This window comes from Ailuropoda melanoleuca, unplaced genomic scaffold, assembly GCF_002007445.2.
Source record: "Ailuropoda melanoleuca isolate Jingjing unplaced genomic scaffold, ASM200744v2 unplaced-scaffold8299, whole genome shotgun sequence".
NCBI lineage: Eukaryota > Metazoa > Chordata > Mammalia > Carnivora > Ursidae > Ailuropoda > Ailuropoda melanoleuca.
The window spans coordinates 82,969-95,494 of record NW_023253657.1 but is presented as its reverse complement, the minus strand read 5'-3'; positions in this window follow the sequence as shown (position 1 = coordinate 95,494).

Sequence of the window (12,526 nt, the reverse complement as noted above, 5' to 3'; positions counted from 1 at the left end):
CTTTCCTCAGGGCACTTGTGGAGAGAAAGTGAGACAGCCTTCCTGTCTCTTCCTCATCTTATAAGAGCATGAATCCCATCATGAGAGTTTCCCCTCATGACTTCATCTAAACCTAATTACCCCCCAAAAGCCCCACCTCCTAACACCATCACACCGGGAGTTAGGGCTCCCACAGATGTATTTTTCAGGGACTCTTTCAGTCCATAACAAGTTCCCTGGGCCTTTGTTTCTTCATCAGTAGAATGAAGGTAACAATACTTGCTCCTGGGGTAACCATAAGGACACAACTACCCAGTAGGAGATGCGGTTGAGATTACTATTGTTGAGATAATACAAGTAAAACATGTAGCAGCAAGCCGGCCACATGGCGAAGATCCCATGAATGTCCGCTGTCACTCTCAGTGGCATTGCACATTGCTAAACTCTCAGCTCAAATGCCCACAGCCATGTGGATCAGCCTATGCCCCCACCGAAGGTTATAGCCATCATACATCACCCCATCCACTTAGTTACGTGTCCATTTCCCATTACACACCTTGAACAGCTCAAGGTCAGAGGGCAAAATGGCCTGTAATCCCCTCCACCTGGCCTAGTGCTCAGCACCTGACAGGCACCCAGGAGATGCTTCTTGAATCAACACCTGAGCACATGAAAGAATGAACATGTCAAATGAAACTCGGACTCCCAGCTGAGAGCTCCCTGATTTATTCGACTGGTCACAATATGAATTGGTACCTGCCTTGGGGACAAGAAGTCATGTGTTTGCATCAGTTCACGGGGGCTAGAGGTCAGAGTTCCTGCTCTGGCTAAGCGCAACACCTGTGCTGACACGTGAGTTCAGTGTTGATGAGTGTTATGGGCTGAATTGTGTCCCTCAAATTTCATATGTCCTATACCCCCATACCTCAGAATGTAATTGTATTTGGAGATAAGGCCTTTAAAGAGATGATTATGTTAAAATGAGGCTGTTAGGGTAGAGGCCTAATGCAGTCTGACTGGCGTCCCTGTAAGAAGAGGAAAGATGGGCACAGACAGAGACATCAGGGATGCGTGTGCACAGGAAGACAGCCATGAGAGGATACAGTGAGGAGGCGGCCATCGACACGCCAAGGAGAGAGAAGAAACCAAACCTGCCCATGTCTTGATTTTGGACTTTAAGCATCCAGAACTGTGAGAACATAAACTTTTGTTGTTTAGGCACCCAGTCAGTGGTATGTGGCATTTTGTTAAGGCAGCCCACGCAAACCAACAGGGTGGGAAGGTCGCAGTGCCTGCCCGCCTCCCACTTCCGGCCTTGGAAACCTCCCCTAGCTTCCCGGCAAACAATTCCCCGGCCAATTCCAGATATCATCTGATCTTAATTTCAGAACTCTGGCATTTTCTTCCATCCATTATCACTGTGTCCTTGAAAATGACCCCGTCCTTTAACATTTCCAGAAACCTCTTTTGAAGCATTAATATTCAGCTCAGCATTTACTGGGGAGCATGGAATGATGACAATAGAACAATACTGAGACTAGCTGGGAAAGTACTACGGAGAAGTAATTAGCATGGTGCAGGGAAATTATAAAAAGAAACCAAAGTAGTTGAACCACTCCCCTTCACATAATACATCTCACCTACAAAATGCTTTCAGACACTTGATCTCACAGATCCTCGTGACAGCTCAATAACGATCTCCATTTCTTGGGCAAGGAAATCGGAGTTCAGAGAAACGATACGATCGTCCGCAGGCCCAGGGCTGGTAGGTAGTGGTGCCGGTGCTTGAACCCAGGTCTCCTGACCCCCACGAGCTTTCTGAGGCGTTTCATAAATATGTCTACGCTTTCATTACCACCGAGGGGGCTTGCCTGAAAGCACACATCTGCCACAATCCTTTCTGGAGGTGCAGTGATAGTAAGCAAAACCTTTCTGCCTCCTTGCCTGTTATCAATTATTACTCCTTCCCCAGTGAGCTTTTAATTGTCTTTTTATCAGGCTTGATTGGTGGAAGCTTAGTAATCTGGCTCCAAGCCAAAGAGCAACTCATTGCAAGAAGGAGACAGAAGAGGAATATGCCTTGTGAAATGAGCAAATTCACTGAAAAGAAAATGGCAGTTTTGCATATTCTTAAAGGAGAAGGATAAAAAATGTAGTATGCAGAAGGGGCTCATTTTCCAGAAATTATGCAAATTAAAAAGAAGTCAGAAATACATGAAAACTGGTCAAAAACTACAAAGACACAGAATTTACCCCACACAGCCACTGGCCCAGATTCTGTTTTTCATTCATTTGCAGCATCGCTTGTAGGTGTCCCTTCCACAGACCCAGGCAAGAGGGGCTGGCACTTTAGACCACCCTGTACACGAGAGCACCAGGCAGACCCGCACACAGGCTCCCTCTGTATCCTGGAAGCAAAGGCTAACTGCACCTCCATGCCACATAGAGAGGTGTCGGGGCTTTGTGGCTGGCAGCCCTGAAGATGAAACACTCCCTGAGATTAGGGATGATCGGAGTGACAGAAGCACTTACCTAAGCACTTGAGTTCCTCAAACCTCTTCTCTCACAGGTTCTTCAGAAACCATAATTCCCAGTATTACCAAACGCCCATTTTCTGGCTCCTTATTCCTGTTTCATTCTGTGGCTCCCAAAATTAGCACAGAAATTCTTACAGCTACAGGAACTACTCACAAATTAGCACAGTATTCCCAGCAAGTGCGTATAGGACAGCTGAGCAATATTTTGCAATAGTAAATAGCTCGTATTACCCTTCTATTTGTACCTATGTAGGTCCGGACATAACACGCGTGAAGCAATATACAGATTATATTGGCCACAAGAGAGGAGTTGAATACTAGAATTGTGGACAGTTTAAATTTTATAAAAATTATTCATTGCATTTAACTACATATACAAAAATTCTAATGAATTTTTTATTTTTAAATGAGGCTGGCTTCCAATTTTGAAATTCATTAATAATTATTTGTATTTTGCAGTAGAATACTAGATAATATTAATATTTTAGGGGGAAGTATCTTATTTAAAATATATATGAAATTAAACATTTTTAAATTTAACTCACACCTTTTATGAAAACACAGTCGATCTTCATTATTTGTGGATTCCCTACTTGAGAATTCACTTACTTCCTAAAATTTATTTGTAACCCCAAAATCAATATCCACAGCGACTTTGTGGTCATTTGAGGACAGGCACAGAGTGCCAAAAAATCTAGGTCCCCTAATGCACGTGTTTCTAGCTGAGGCCAAACAAGGCAATGTTCTGCCTTCTTATTTTAGTTCTCATAACATAAACAAACTATCATTTTCCTGGTCTGTTTAGTACCCTACTTTTCTCATTTTTGTTTGTGGTTTCATTGTTCAAAACAGCCCCATGCATAGAACCGAAGTGCTGTCTGTATTCTCAAGCACAAGGAAGCTGTGATGGGCCTCCCAGAGAAAATACATAGTCAGATAAGCTTTGTTCGGGTATTTTATAGTGCCTTTGGCTGCGAGTTTAATGTTAATGAACAACAATATATACTAAATAACGTGTCATTCAACAGAAACACATAAAACAAGATTATGTACTAATCAGCTGACACAAATGTTGTGACCAAAACCTCGCAGGAACCTAACTGCATTTGTCCTAGGAGCAATGCTTCCGTATTCACTAATTCAGCATCCACAGTGACTTGATAGAACTAACTGCGCTAAGTAATGAGAATTGACTGTATATATACTCAGGTTTTCTACACTTTGAACACAATTACATCTTATTTTTTAATTGTTTAGATCATACTATCTGTAGAACGCCAGTTATGTGAAAATCTTGATAACAACACAATTAGTAATTATGCTTAAGTGAAAGCAAGAAAAACATTGTGGGGGCACCTGGGTGGCTCAGTTGGTTCAGCGTCCCACTCTTGGTTTCGGTTCAGGTCATGCTCTCAGGGTCCTGGGATCAAGTCCAGCATTGGGCTCCGTGCTCAATGGGGTGTGTGTTTGTGGATTCTCTCTCTTCCTCTCCTTTTGTTCCTCTTCTCTTGATCATCCGCGCAAGCGCTCTCTCTCTTTCTTTCTCAAATAAATAAATAAATCTTAAAAAAAAAAAAAGGTCGTAATGCACAAACGAGTCTTATGTTTACAGTTGCTGTGAAAAAGGAAATGAAAGCCAAGGGCTGGCCATGTTTGGATGTGCATCAACTGTGGAGACACAAAAATTCAGAGAGACCAGAAGTAACCATAAGAAAATTCAGAGAAACCCCGGGAAAGCATCAAATAGGAGTTGGAACCATTCTTATCTAGAACTTTTTCAGACCCCAGAAGGCATCTGGGTGACACATAAAATTTCAGAAACATCTGTCTGGAGATGTTTAAGGAGAATTTAAAAGTTAAAGGGCTGATTTCAGAATGAAAGACACTAAGCCACTGATTGAAAGGATCCCACTACAGCAGGGTTTGAACAGTTGTTCACAACCAGTTAGTGGATGATAAAATCAAGTTGGCAGGTCACGATCATATTTTTAATGAAGTAATAATATGAAAAGGAATAGTTCAACATCAGGGGCCATTAGGGAAATGCAAATTAAAACTTTGATGAGGGGTGCCTGGCTGGCTCAGTCAGAAGAGCATGGGACTCGATCTGGGGGTCCTAAGCTCGAGCCCCACATTGGGTGTAGAGATTACTTAAATAAATAAAACTTAAAAAAATGTTTTTAATAGTGGCAATACCAAATACTGGTGAGAATGCTAAGAAACTGAATTCCTTTCACATTGCTGATGGGAATGTAAAATGGTACAGCCACTCTGAAAATTGTTTGGCAATTTCTTACAAAACTAAAATGCACTTACCATATGACCCCATATGACCCAGCAACCACTCCCCTGGACATTTTCCCAGAGAAATGAAACCTTATGTCCATGCATAACAGAGAAATGTGCATAAATGTCCATAGCACTGTTATTTTTAGCAGCTGAAAACTGCAAACAATCAAAAGGACCTTCACCAGGTACATTCACGCCATGGAGTACCACTCAGAAATAAAAAGGACCAAACTACTGATACACTCCACCGTTTGAATGGATCTCAAGGGCCTTCTGCTGAGGGAGAAAAGCCAATCTCAAAAGACAAAATTTTAGAGACGGGAAACAGATTGGGGTTGCCAGCGGTTATGAGGCGGGGTCGAGCGGGGGTAGGGACACTATAAAGGGGTAGCACGAAGGATTCCCCTTGTGGTGATGGAATAGGTCTGTATCTGGATTGTGGTGGTTGTACAACTCGGAACATGTGATAAAATTGCAGAGAAATACACACACATGCACATAATAACTGGGTAAAATCTGGAAAAGTCTGTGGATTCCACCAATGTCAGCTGCCTGGTTTTGATACTGCACTATAGTTACACAGGGGACCTCAGTGTACCATCTTTGCAACTTTCTGTGAGTCTATAATCATTTCAAAATGAAAAGGTTTTAAAAATGAAAATGAATAGAACAGAGAAGCTTAAAGGACAACACTCATAGTGAAAGTGAATATTGTTCTAGGGAACTTTTGTTTCAGTTGTGTGTGCTCATGTGAGTCACAGCGTGAAAGGCACTTAATGCCCTTCTTGGGGAGGGAGGCAATCATCAAGGTCAAAAACAGTTTGAAAACCATTGCTTTACAGCAAGCTTGAAAGACTCAAAGAGCTAGAGGGGCCAGGTCGACCATGTGAAGAAGTAAAACGGGCCTGGCTCATTAAGATTGTCATGGTTCATCTTTCCCATATACCCAGTTCTTACTATGGAAGGCCTCATAATGATGTAAGTATTTTTTACTTCCACAGATAAATAGGCTCTTTCTTCATTGTTTTAACTACAGGGTACTCTTGATCTCTCTGTTCTCCCCACTTTTGATAGTCAATTCGTTTATCTATCGCTGAGTAACAAACGACTCCAAATCTTAACAAGATAACACAGCAAGCACTTATTATCTCACAGTTTCTGGGAATGGCTTGGCTCAGAGGTTCTGGCTCAGGGTCTCCCACGTGGTTACAGTCCAATTGTCACCCAGAGCTGCAGCCATCTGAAGATTCATTTGGGGCCACAGGACCCACTTCCCAGCTCACTTGTTGATAGCCTCCGCTCCTCACGGCTGTTGACCACAGACCTGAGCTCCTCACTACATGGTCTTCTCCACAGAACTGCTCAAAACATGGCAGCCGGCTTTCCCCAGAATGAGAGATACAAGAGAAAGAAAGATAAAGCCAGGCACCTAAATGGAAATTATAGTCTTTTATAACTCAACTTCAGAAATGACATACGATCTCCTCTGCCATATAACATCGGTCACACAGACCCCCTCCTGGTACAACAGAGGAGGGGATTTCACAAGGGTGGGAACAGGAGGTGGGATCATTGGTGACCATCTTAAAAGTTGACTTCCACAGAGAGAGAACTGGGCACAAGAAATATTTCTCTACTATAAGGAAAACACCAGTACAGATATGAGAAATGACAACTGCTCTGGGTCTCCATGCTGGGAAGACATTAGGGAGTGGTAGAGAATCCAGTAAAGTGAACAGGACATGGCCCATTTCAAGGTGCAGCTGCTAATCACAATGCTGCCATGAGAAAACAGAAATCTTAATGTGGAAATCGTTCCATGTTAAAATTTAATTAAAAATTTATGGGGCGCCTGGGTGGCTCAGTCGTTAAGCATCTGCCTTTGGCTCAGGGCGTGATCCCGGCGTTCTCAGATCGAGCCCCACATCAGGCTTCTCTGCTGGGAGCCTGCTTCTTCCTCTCCCACTCCCCCTGCTTGTGTTCCCTCTCTCTGTGGCTGTCTCTCTCTCTGTCAAATAAATAAATAAAATCTTTAAAAACATTTTAATTAAAAATTTAAACCTGAATTCAAATTTTGCCAATTATCTGCAGTGTGACCTTGACCAAGTCTCAGGTCCTATGCTGTAAAGCAGAAATGATCAAAATAGTGCCATTTCACACTGATTCAGTGACGATTAAGCGAGATAATATCCGTAGAAGACCTTTGCGCAGGGGCTGGAAACAACAGCCACTCCATAATGTTGGTAGCCATGACTATTGCTATTCTAGCACCAGAGATGAAAACCGAGCAATAATATTCCCACTCACACTGTGGCTATTAGCCGCCTGGGCAAGCTAAGCAGCTGCCAAGGTTTAAATAAGGGGTTTTCCTCCACGTATCTACAGAGCAGAACGATCATCAGTGAGACTGAACCTCGAAGGCCTGCTTTCCCTTCCTCACAATTTTATTTCAGACAAGGCCTGAAATTCCATGACTACAAAGAGAACTAGAGTTTTGATGGCATGGAGAATACAGAGGTCACAGCCTGGTTTCTTTGCTCCCCATACCTCTCTTGTGTGAGAGTCACACCACAATTCTCAGGCTGGCAAAACTGGTACCCAAAAGGAGGCCGTTCCACAACTGAAATAACAGCAAGAAAAGGACCAGAAAGGTCATCTGAGGAGAAGTAGATTTGCTCACCTGTGAGCCTACTCCAGGGCAAGGTCCGGAATCGTCTCTATAACAGTCCCCACACCTGGCTATCCACTTCTCATTGAATGCCTCCAACGACAGAGAATTCATCACCTCTCTCAGAATAGCTTATTTCATTTTGATTAAAAATTGTATTTATTGGGGCACCTCGGTGGTGCAGTTGGTCAAGCATCTGACTCTCAGTTTTGGCTCAGGTTATCTCAGCATCGTTGAGAATGAGCCCCATGTTGGGCTTGCGCTCAGCGTACGATCTGCTTAGGATTTTCCCTCTCCCTCTTACTCTGCCCCTTCCCGTCCTCTCTCTCTCTCTCCTAAATAAATAAATAAATCTTTAAAACAAAATAATTTTATGTATTGTTCAAAGAATATTGATTGAGCACTTATGGTGTCAGGCATTGCGTTTGGTGCTGGGCTGCAGGGGTAAACCAGACAGACGAGGTCTTCCATTTCCTAGTGTGGGGTGAAAGGCAATAAACAAATAAATGAACATATAACACATTTGGTAGAGATGGATTCTATGAAGAAAGGTAAAAGTTGAGAGAATGACGAGAGTGTTACTCTATATGGGTGGTCCAGGAAGGTTCTCTGAGAAGAGGACACTTAAGCAAGCAACTTTCTAAATTAAATAAGAAGGTGCACAGTGTAGAGATCTAGACTAAGGTTCATCTCATGTGAGCATTTCAGCAAGTGCGAAAACCCTGAAGTGGAGTCAGTGTCTTCCTACAGTCAAGGGAAACCTGGACTAAACTCTCTCTTCTTATTCACACAGCCACAGAATTCACCTTCTCTTGAGAGGTAATCATGTTACTCACATCTGTCTGTACCTGTAAGGTTTGTGGTCAGACCAAGCAGGCCCCACATCTGCCCCTATCAGGTCCAATCTCATCATGTTTTGTCCATATCGCCACTGGATCCAGCTTGCCTTAGCGTTTACAGAGCTACATCCTTCCTAACATAATTAGCAATCTACAGCCCCATTCAAGTCCCAATTAAAAAAAAAAAAGTCAAATTGAACAGGCCTGAGGAATGTTGCCCCATGGCAAATCTCCAAAGGCTTCCCCCGCCACCAGCTGCCTCCCCCACCACCGCACCCTGCAGTTGACAGTCGTCAAGAGTCCATTAGCTCCCTCTTATTAGCTCGACATTTTCCAAAGTATCCTTCTCAACAAAGAAAATGGAAATGTAATTGGAGTTGAGTGGTTCAGCTCTCTCAATACCATCTGTTAACAGTATACAATCTGTTCCAAGCAGCAGGCTGAAATGTTGTCAGACATAAATGACACCCAAGTCATAAGTAAATGCAAGCCATGAGCCTGAGTTTGTTGATTGACTTAGAGTAATTCCTTTACCACACTAGACTTGAAACTCAAGAGTCTCATCATCTTTATCTTCCACATCCAGAGGACACTGCCAGATTCTTCATGGATATTTGATAAATGTTTATTGAATAATTATATGTGTGAGTATTGCAGAAGTTATTTAGGAAAAATCCCCAAATGGGACCTGAGGCCCTGACACCACTAAGTTATGATTTTTCCATCTCATGGTGCTGCTGCATAACAAAACATCCCCAAACTTAGTGATTTAAAGCAACTACAAATTTCTTTTGCTCATGAACCTGTTATTTGGCCAGGGACAACTTGCTCCACCCAGCATTAGCCAGGGCAGTTCAAGGCTCATCTGTTTGCCCGTTTATTGGTTGATGCTAGCTGTTGGCTCAGACCTCAGCTGAGGCTGTAGCTGGAATGCCTACAAGTAACCTTTCCTTCTAGGAGCTTGATTTTCCCAAAGAGAGAGAGTCAAGCAGAGCCCTGTGGCCTTTTATGTCTTAACATCATTCATTGAAAAGCATAACTTCTGCCATATTTCATTCACTAGAAGAAAGTCATAAAGGACAATCTATACTACAGAAATGGTGGGAGGGACTCCTGGGTGGCTCAGTTGGATAAGCATCTGCCTTTGGCTCAGGTCATGATCCCAGGCCAGCCCGGCTCCCTGTTCAGGGGGGATTCTGCTTCTCCCTCCTTCTCTGCCTCTCCCCCCTGCTTAGGAACTTCTCTCTCTCTCTCTCAAATAAATAAATAAAATCCTTAAAAAAAAAAAAAAGGAAAGAAAGGAATGGTGGGAAAAGTGTCAAAGAACACGCAGATGTTTTAAAAACACTACCCATGGGACTGGATGAGACCAATAGATTTGACAGTGTTCTTAAGTAACAAATGCCAAAGCAGCTCCCCAATTTCTTAGAGATGGGCCACAAAACTGAATAAGGAATGCCTCCAGTCCCCTTAAGCTCCTTTGTTTAGGAATCCTGCATGCCTAATGCGTTTGAAATGTGTACTATGGCTGTCTCTAGACGAAATAGATTCTTTGTTTCCAAAATAAAAGTTGGAATTGGAGTTCACCATGGGTCCAAACTGGGACAAATGCTCAGGCCAATGGTGGGGCCCTGTAAAGTAATACCTAAATAATGCTTGGCATTGCGTGTGAAACGGAATCAAGTGCCAGTGAGACCCTCCAAACAGTCGATGTCTCAGGATGTCTGGATACTTTCAAGCTCAAGTTTGGCAGATGCTTCAACAGTGCATCGCAGAGAATGCTCCAAGTCCCTCCAAGCCCGCTTTCTCTTTCTCCTGGGTGCACAGCCCGACTACACTCCCAGCCTCCCTCACAGTTAGATAAGACCACGTGACTAAGTCCTGGCCAAAGAGATGAGGGCAGAAATAATGCAGACTACTTCTAAGTCTGCTGCATAAAAACTCTAACGCATTCCTGTATTTCTTCCTCTTTTCCTATCCACTGGCTGGAGGAGTAAACTTCTAGGACCTAGAGGAGGGCAGAGTGACAAGAGAGAAGCCCGGGTACCTGGGCTACTGCATGGAGGTAAGCTGCCTGACCAGAAACACCAGCATATAGTGTTGCGACGTCAATGGGAAATAAATTCTTATTGCTTTAAGCCACTTTGGAGGCTGTTTGCTACAGCTGTTTGCCTACCCTGACTGTGCAGTTGGATTTTTATTCAGGAAATATTCATTCCCCTCCCTCCCCCACCACAGGTGGAATATACTTCTCCACTCATTAACAGTGGGTTTGGCCAATGTTCATAGACATGAGGTGACATAATACACTTTAACACACACGTCCTCACTTCTACGCTCTTCTGTGCCACACCCTCTTGCTGTTCTGCCGTCACCTCGAGAAGAACAAGCACCAGCTCGATCCTGGTCCAGAGGATGAGATCCAACTGGCAGCTTGGAACCAAGCCCAGCCTAGCCCAACCCAGCAGCAGCTGACTGACCGGTAGATGGATGAGCAAAAATAAACGATTATTATTTTGAGCCACTGAGCTTTGGGGTAGTTTGTTACACGGCATATTGTGGAGATAGTTGACTCATACACTAATGAAGTAGGAGTGTGGCAGTCTGGTGGGACTGCCATATTAGGCTTCCCTTGTTGCCTTTTCTATTACCTCACTTAAGCTTTATGCTAAAGCTGTTTTGAAGATGAAGAAAGGGAGGTGTAGGAAAAGACTTGCCCAGGGCCACACAAGGAGTTTGGTATATCGCATCCATAAGTCTAAATGCTCTTCCTTCTGTTCCAAACACACTGAGGAAATGTGAGAAAAGCAGATAAATCAGGAAGGCGTGGACAGGATTTAGGATGTTTCCACCAGATCCCACTTTAACAGAGAATGCTAATAATACACTCTGGCTCTTGAACAAGGAAAAAGTTCTGGATAAATAAAACAACGACCAGCTTCACCTCCTGGGGTTGTTGATTTATGGAACTTACTCTCTATAAACATCTTTAGATAATACAACTGAAAATACAACTTTTCTAAGAAAGGTTTGAACAATCAATTGCATTACACCACTCCTACAATGGGTTAATAAGGAAAATAAGAACGTTTGCGGGGATATCTTCAAGGTTAACTTCAAGGAGGAAAACCACACCCTTGAACACAGAGTTCCTAGAGCCGGTGAGAGAAAGAATAGAGAGAGCACTCTCGGCCTGCTTGCTCCCCCCACCGCCCTTTAGACAATGCTCATGACGGGCGTTTAAGAACACCCGCCACCGCTCCTGCAAGAGCCGCCCAGCTCAGGGAAGGCAGACGACGACGAGAGGGAAACTGGCCTCAATCTGAGCGACGAGCCGTGGAAACCTGTTTCCCCTGTCCCTTCATCACTAGGAACCCTCTTCTCGGATTCTTTTAGTGCGAGACTACACAAGGGCCCAGCCTCCCAGAGGAGAGGAAAAGGGGAGTTGAGGGGCTCGGGAGACGGGGGTTGGCATGGGACGTGGGAAATGCACAGCGATAGGGGGGGTCTCTTTCGAGCTGGGATTACCACAGAGCACGCGTGCAAGGCCGCACATCCATCCACACCTACAACTGCATACTACACATACACACCACACACACCCCTCCCCCGCCGGCCCCCACGCCCATTCTGCAGGGGAGCATCAGATTCCCGGGGAGGGGAGCGCAGCCCCAAACGCAAGAGCCCAGGGCCCACCCGGCAGCGCCCACAGCCTCCACCGCAGGGTCACGACGAGCTGGGAGCGTCGGGGGGCTATGGCCCCCGCACAGGAAGAGCCGCACCCAGCCCGCGAGGCAGCCTAGCGGAGGGCGCGGCGGGGAAGCTAGCGGCCCGCGCCGCCCCCGCCCATCGCCTTCCAGCACCGCCCCCGCTGCGGCGGGCGAGGGGCGGGGCGGGGCGCGGCGTATATAAGGCGAGGGGCGGGCGCCGCTCTTTTGTCTCTTGCTGCAGCGACGCGAGTGGGAGCGCCAGGCGTTGGGCTCGGAGCGGAACTCCACGGTGAGCACTGCCTAGGGCGGGGGCCCCACCCGGGTGGGGTCAGAGCGGGTGTACCTGGCCGGCGCGCGGCAGCCGCAACCGGCGCCCTTCCCCGACGGGACGCCCGATCGGTGGACCACGCCCTAGGGCTAGGAAGGGGGTGCGGGACGCGCCCAGATCCTCGGCCTGCGGGTGCCGGGAACGCCCCGGCCGAGCGCCACGTCGCGAGGCGTCGG